Genomic DNA, 7,977 nt, shown 5'->3' with positions numbered 1-7,977 from the left:
TTGTGGTATCAGCGTAATTTACAAATGAACAATTTAAATTTGAATTTAAATCTTCAGGCTAATTCACAATCATGGCCACAATTTAAATCATAATCATGCAGCGACGACGGCCCAACAGCAAATGGTGGAGACATCAATGTCGAATACAGCTGTGGCAGCGGCCGCAATTGCCGCCGCTCTGCAACAACATCATGTCAATACAAATGCTGCTGCCGTCGCCGCAGCTGCTGCTGCTGCTACAACCACTCAGACTAGTAATAATTTAAATGTTAATCGCAATAATCACAATAACAATAATACAAACAATAGCAATCGTATCAATAATCCTGATCCGAATAACATAATAATGCAAGGAAATATGGACGATTTACAATATAAGTGGTGGTGGTGGTGAAAATAATATTTATAGAATTTATATTTTGTGTAGTACATTTCTGTTCTATTAATGAATTTTATTTATTATGTTGTGATATATCTTTAAGTAGATCTTTTTTTTAAATTGTGAAGAAAAAATGATTTAAATATTTTCATAGGTTTTTTTTAATTGATACATAAAATGTTAACAAGAAGAAGAAGAATTATATTTATTGTATAACACATGATTTAGTTTCAATATACATATATGTATGTAATAAGATCCCCCTACTTTCATCATCAATGTATTCCATCCAGCTGCTGCAAACATAGTAGAATAATTACAAGCGTTTTAAATATTTTTTATTTAAACGTGTTTTTCAATTTTTTATTAGTTTTTATGTCGTACATATTACAATCTCCCCTCCCTCCCTCCCTCCCTCTTTTTTAATAAGTTACAGTGTAATTTATCTGTTTGTAATGTTTTATTTTGCTAATTTTTTTATTCATTGTTTTTTTTTTATCGATAATATTAAATAAATGTAATTTATGTTCTTGTAATATTTTAAACGTAAATATGTGTTGTGTGTTGTTTTTAATTTGTAAAGTCTATTTTTTTTCTGTTGTTCAAGAACCACCATCACCACCACTACCAAGTATAGAACTATCTCTAAACATAAACTATACTCAAGTGATCCATCTTGCTATTTGCTATTTCCTTGTATTATTTTTTATTTGTTTCGAAATTCTATTCAAAATTGTTGTATTTCAAAAAAGAAAAGAAAACAAATCTTTCTTTTATTTTTGATGTTGGCATAATTTTTTTCTACATTTCCACCCCTTTATTTCTCTCTTGTATCTTTGCAGTCTGCACGTACTTCTATTTATCGCAGTATTTACATATGCTTGCTTTTAGTCGAAATTCTCTTTCTAATTGGTATTGAACAAACGGAAACGAGTAAATTTTGTGGATTTATAACGGTGTTTTTACACTGTGCAATTTTATCGGCCATTGCCTGGTTTTGTTTTGAAGGTAAGTACAAAAAATATATACAAAAAAATTATTATATTTTATTTATTTCAAAAATCCGCATTTATGATCCGATTTGGTTGAAATTTGGCCCCAGGGCGAATACTATTGAAATTGGGGGGAGAATCGCTTCAGATTTAAATATGGCTCTCATATATACAGTGGTGGTCACAGAATTAAAACATTTACTGTGCTAAACATTTTTTGATCGGCCCTCGATTCGTTTGAAGTATTTTTGAAAATTTTTTAATTCAGAACACTTCGATATACTGCACTTAAGAGATTTAGTGTGAAAATAGAAAATTTTTGCATGCAATTTTTCCATAAATAACGGTTTTTATGAAAACACATCGACTTTGAAGTGGCCATATAATTAAAACATTGTGTGGGATTTTTTACTTTACTGAAAATATTTTTAGAAAATCTCTTTAATTTAGTTAAATTTTGTGAACTAAGCACCGATAAAATCATTTACAGATAAAAATTGTTGAAAAAATCTGTAAAATCTATTAAAATTGCCAACAATTTGTACAGTACACCTTACGTTCAGAAAATCACCCTAATTATAGAAAATAAAGGTCCGAATGCACCAGAAATTGCTAGAATTAGTAGAAAACATTAAATAATTCTCAAATTAAAGAAATATTTGAAATAAAAACTCAAAAAATTGGAATTAACCTAAAGGAACGATTCAATTTCAATAGCCTTTACTGAAGAAGGCCGGAATATTTTTGCAGTATGTGAGAAAAAATCGATTGATATTGTTATTTATTATATCAAATCGACTGTTCGAGTAGTACAGAATATATTTTATCAAAAAATATATCTGTCAGAACAGAACGAACAGAGATCAACGCCTAGGTTGACGAGTAAAAGTTTCTGGCACACCGCAGCATGTTTGATGGTCAACTCTTGACCCTTAAAATCTATTGAACATGACAATATTTTTCCAAAATAATATTTTTTGAATCGAATAACTTCCACTTAATCTATTTTAATATCAAGGAAGTAAAAATTTTACAGTTTGAAAAATATTTGAAGTCTTGTGTTGAACATGAAAAATGCTGCTGTATGCCAGAAACTTTTACTCGTCAACCTAGGCGTTGATCTCTGTTCGTTCTGTTCTGACAGATATATTTTTTGATAAAATATATTCTGTACTACTCGAACAGTCGATTTGATATAATAAATACCAATATCAATCGATTTTTTCTCACATACTGCAAAAATATTCCGGCCTTCTTCAGTAAAGACTATTGCAATTGAATAGTTTCTTTAGGTTAATTCCATTTTTTTGAGTTTTTATTTCAAATATTTCTTTAATTTGAAAATTATTTATTGTTTTCTACTAATTCTAGCAATTTCTGGTGCATTCGGACCTTTATTTTCTATAATTAGGGTGATTTTCTTAACGTAAGGTATACTGTACAAATTGTTGGCAATTTTGATAGATTTTACAGATTTTTTCAACAATTTTTTTCTGTAAATGATTTTATCGGTGCTGGGTTCACAAAATTTAACTAAATTAAAGAGATTTTCTAAAAATATTTTCAAAAAATGCAGTAAAGTAAAAAATCCCACACAATGTTTTAATTATATGGCCACTTCAAAGTCGATGTGTTTTCATAAAAACCGTTATTTATGGAAAAATTGCATGCAAAAATTTTCTATTTTCACACTAAATCTCTTAAGTGCAGTAAATCGAAGTGTTCTGAAATAAAAAATTTTTAAAAATACTTCAAACGAATCGAGGGCTGATCAATATATGTTTACCACAGTAAATGTTTTAATTCTGTGACCACCACTGTATATTTTGAAATATTTTTATCTATGGTGCACCAAACTCCCAATATTTGTCCGATTGAGAAAAATTTTGTACAGCTTTCGGAATTTAGTCCAATTTTATGTCTGTGAAGTTTTGTTGAAATCGATTCAGATTTAGATATAGCTCCCATATATAGTTTCATACAATTTCATGCAAATGGTGCACCAAACTTTCAGTGTTTGCCCGATTTGAGACATGATTTTGCACAGCGTACTGAATTAAGTCTAGAACTATGTGTGTTAAATTTCATGAATGGTGAGTTTCGGGAAAATCGGTTCTATATGTATTTCGAACGGATGTCTGATTGTATTAATTTTGCTATAAATCGTTTTCCATAAATTTGTCCCGAGGTACGCAGACGACTCTTAATCTGTTCCAATGAAAGTAAATTTTTCATAGGTTGCAGAAAGGCATGAGTATGTTCCTTCGAGGGAACATTAACATGCAATTATAAGGATACATATCCACAATACACCCAAAGTGGTAAAGGGCATCATATATTCGGCCCAGTCTGACTTTACTACTTTCCTTACTGGTTTGACTTGTCAAACTGTCGCATTAGATCCCTTGCAGATGGACAGATGTGATTCAAGATCTTGGCTTTGTTTGTGGATTTCCTTGCTTAGTTTTCCGAACTCACTATTCTTGTCTATTACGGCGATCTGATTCCGAAGCTTGATGAATTTTCGTGGCATTTTTATTTTACTTTGAAATAGCTGAGCTCTATAATTGTATCAGACGATGGGACGTTTTTTCTACTTTGCTGGTTTCATTTACTCTTACAGAAACCCAGTCCCCCTTCCTTTACATCGGAAAATGTGTATAAAAAATTTTAGGGTTATCCTTAGTTCGGATAAGTCCGGTCCATTCTGGCAATTTTTTGGTTTGTGTCCACATAATTGGGCTTTCTTGTCGGAATATTGGCAATGTTTTTCTTTTTTCAACATCTTACCTGTCGAAACGGAAAGATTGGTAGAAATTGAACTTTCCTGGTGGTCCTTGAACTTAGCCAGGAAACCCCCCGCATATGTTGTTGAAAATGGACCATTAAGCAAATTCGATAGAAACTTAATAACAAAGAAATATTCCATTAAAAACATCAACTTTCTTTTTAGCTTTTCAATCGTATACAACTCTTACCACCGATGACATTCTACTTGAAGTTGATCAAAGTTCCAAAGTCAATTGTTATTATTTACTATCGTATGGTCTATCTCTGACAATTGTGGCAATATCATTGGCCATTAATCCAAGCACTTACACTCAAAATGACTATTGTGTTTTGATGGAAACAAATGTGCTGTTCTATGCAACATTTATTACACCGGTGTCGCTATTCTTGATTGTAAGTATTGGAAACAATTATGAAAGAAAAGAAAACAAACTAAAATTTTCGTAAACCTCTTTTTTAAACCGCAAAAAAAAAGGGAGCATTGGGTTACACATTCCTATCATGGGTGATAATGTGTCGAAAGGCAAGAACCACATTGAAAAATAAGGAACACACCAGGCTGGCAAATGTTCGGTAAGTTATCACCACTCACACGCACACCAGTCCCCAGTTGGGACTGGGGAATCCCCACCATGTGGAAAGCACAATTACGAATATCCATCCATCTGTTTGTTTATAGATTCGATATACGTTGCTCGTTCATATTTCTATTGCTGTTGTGTGCCGTATGGCTATCCGCCTACTTTTATCTAAGGCGTTCGAAAATGGATGATCAAATGGCCCAGTTGTATGGCTATCTTTTTGTTGGCTTCAATACAATGATGGGCATTTATATATTTGTTTTCCATTGCATTCAAAATGAAAAGGTAAGAATCCCTCTTGTTTTTCTTTCATTGCAATTGAATACCAGTTATTAAACAATCAACCTTAATGCTACAGATACGTCGCGAATACCGTAAATATGTTCGACAAAATTCTTGGTTGCCAAAGTGCTTGCGTTGCAGCAAGACTTCAATATCGTCTGGTATTGTCGGCGGCAGTGCTTGCGGTGGCATGAATTCGGCTGGCAATGCTGGCACTTTGACCAGTAACACCAATGCCCTGGGAGTTTCGAACACGGGAACTCAAATGAAAAAATCTAAAATGCCTATTGGCGACGCCAATGAAAACGAAGACATTGTGAATATGGCAGCGTCCACGGATGATGCAATATTGGCTACAAGTGATTGTGAAATGAACGACAATGTCTCTCGCAGGCAGGGTTCTTCAGCGAGTGCCGGCGGCAACACTGGCACCTTACAGAGTGGCATAATACAGGGTAACATGGTCTTACAACAACATTCCTCATCGAAATCCTATGAACCCGTGGCTGTTCCACCTAACCACATAGCCTTAGAGCGCAACTCAAATATAATTATGGGAATACCAGGTGCATCGGGAACATTGAGATCTACTGGAGGTGGTGGTATACACACACCCAGTGCTGGACACACCTCACCGACGTCATCTGTTAGCTCGACACATCTAATATTCGGACAAGGACACAAACAACAGCAATTAGCTGCCGGCAACATGAATGGTCCACCAACACAAGAGGCCTTTTACCATCAACCCGACTACTATGCATGGCAACAAAAGAATCATAAGGCTGGTCAAGCTAGAGATTATCATGGTGCGGCGGGAGTATCTCCCCAGCAACCGCCGCAACAAACTCACGAATTTTTCTACTGGACACAAAAGCATAACCAAGGTCATGGCAAAAAGAAACGTGGCAGTAATACCGGTTCCGATTCACCAAGTGGGTCATTACATTCACGCAATACGGCCACATCCCAACAAATTCTATTCTATCCTTCGTACAAGAAAACCACAATGAAACAACAACAGCAGGGACATGCCCTGCAACAGCAGCATCCCTACTACGCGGAGGCCATAGATCCAGGAGCGCCACCCTACTACCAGAGGCAACCGCCGCAACATATGCAGCGTAGGCCATTACATTCGCAACACCAGCAGCAGCATCAGCTGTCATCAGACGACGAACAAATGGAGCATGCGGCCCATGCCCATTTGTTGCAACAGATTAATCGCCGTGGTCAAGGCCCTGGTGAGTTTTCCCTGCCCCCAATGGCGGCAATGGGGCCACAACAACGTTACTATAGAAATAAGCATTCCAACTGTGATTTAAACCAACCTGACAATTTCGATATGCATCGTGTCGTCGGCGATGGTAGTGGTGGTGGGGTCGGGATGGTAGACCCCAGTGCCGGTGAAACTTACTATAATCAAGGTTCGATGTGTGGTGATAACGGTCCTGTATACGAAGAAATTCTGAGTAATCGTACCTCCGATGTGCAGCACTACAATGTGGATGATATGTTGCCACAGCACGACTATGAAGACGAACGTGCCATGCAGGCATTGTATCAACGTCAGCAGCAACAAAAAAAGCTAATGAATCGCTACCCAACGCATAGCAGCAATGGTGGTGGTGGTCGGATGGCTACCAGCCATGATTATGTTGATGATTTCGAAGCGCCCATTAGTGGTGAAAGTCCCTATAGTGATCCGGATGACGACGACGATGAGGATGATCGTGACGACGATTGCAGCGATGACCAGCTGCCGCCACAAAGCGATGAACGAATGAGACGATTGATGGCAATGCAAGATGCAGATTTTCAAAGAAGATTTCAGTAAGTATTTACATTTCGGGATCATTTCTTTCGGGATAGGCAGTCGAGAATTGTGGGTGCTTAGTAATAGCGGTTGATTTGATTGTTTTTTAGGCGTCAGCTGCGTAAAAATGCCCAGGCGAATGAGGGTGCATCAGCTCCGCCGCCAGGCTACCACGAATACCATGAATCTGTGCAGCCGTATATACAATCCCAGCAAGTCCAACAACAACAACAAACACAACACCAACAGCCCATAACGGTTTTTGGGGTAAGTAGCGGCTCCGGAGGCTCAATACGAAGTTTTAAAAAAACTGCACCCGCCTCCGGCAGCCGCTTAGCTGTCAATGAGCTATTTAATCATGGACCACCACTGCCGCCTGCCAATCAGCATTCTATGCAGAAAAATAAGCATTTACAACAACAGCAACTGCTGCAGCAACAACAGAGTACTGTCCAGTCTCAGCTTCCGCCAAATCATGCACAGCAACAAGTATCTCCACAACAGTCTCTGAGTACACCCGTTGTGGGTCGAAATATATCAGCCATGCTGGATGAGAACAATACGGTGCGGTGTTATTTAGAGCCTTTAGAAAAGTAATTAATATTTCACAACACCACACACTAACACACACCACAACCCCTCTTAATGCATTATATACTATGGAAAGACATTCTAAACGTCGTGTTTAACAAAAATAAAAAAGTGTATTTATTAAACAACAGAAGAGTAGTTAATGAAAACAACCACAACCAAATCAATCCTAAGACCGACCCGGAAACCTAAATCCGCTGACAAAAAAAAAATAACAATTTTTTTCCCCAAATTCTCTAATGTGTAGTAAGAAGCAAAGCAAAAACCGCGCATTATGTGTAATTAAAAACAAACAAAGAAAAAACAAGAAACAAGAAGATAAATAATTTATAGGAATGTAAGACCCAAAAGTACATTTAACAACAACACACCCCAAATACCTTTAATAAACTCCCACTTAAAAGAAATTATTGGTAAAAAATTTAAGTCGTCGATGAACAACAACAAACTAGAAGAAACCTGCTAACTAACAAATGCCATTTTGTTGATTGACTTTAGACGATATTTTTTTATATATATATATGATGCAAACATTATGTGTGCGTC

General features: G+C 36.3%; 1 pseudogene; it reads left to right on the top strand.

Moving 5' to 3' along the window:
• Positions 1 to 57: 57 nt before the first annotated feature.
• Positions 58 to 7,454, top strand: LOC133330758 (latrophilin Cirl-like; annotated as a pseudogene).
• Positions 7,455 to 7,977: the final 523 nt, after the last annotated feature.

This window comes from Musca vetustissima, unplaced genomic scaffold, assembly GCF_032173495.1.
Source record: "Musca vetustissima isolate MV318-11 ecotype Yass unplaced genomic scaffold, APGP_CSIRO_Mvet_v1 utg212603, whole genome shotgun sequence".
NCBI lineage: Eukaryota > Metazoa > Arthropoda > Insecta > Diptera > Muscidae > Musca > Musca vetustissima.
Note: the sequence above shows the minus strand (reverse complement) of the source record. Positions and strands in the feature narration are given on the sequence as shown.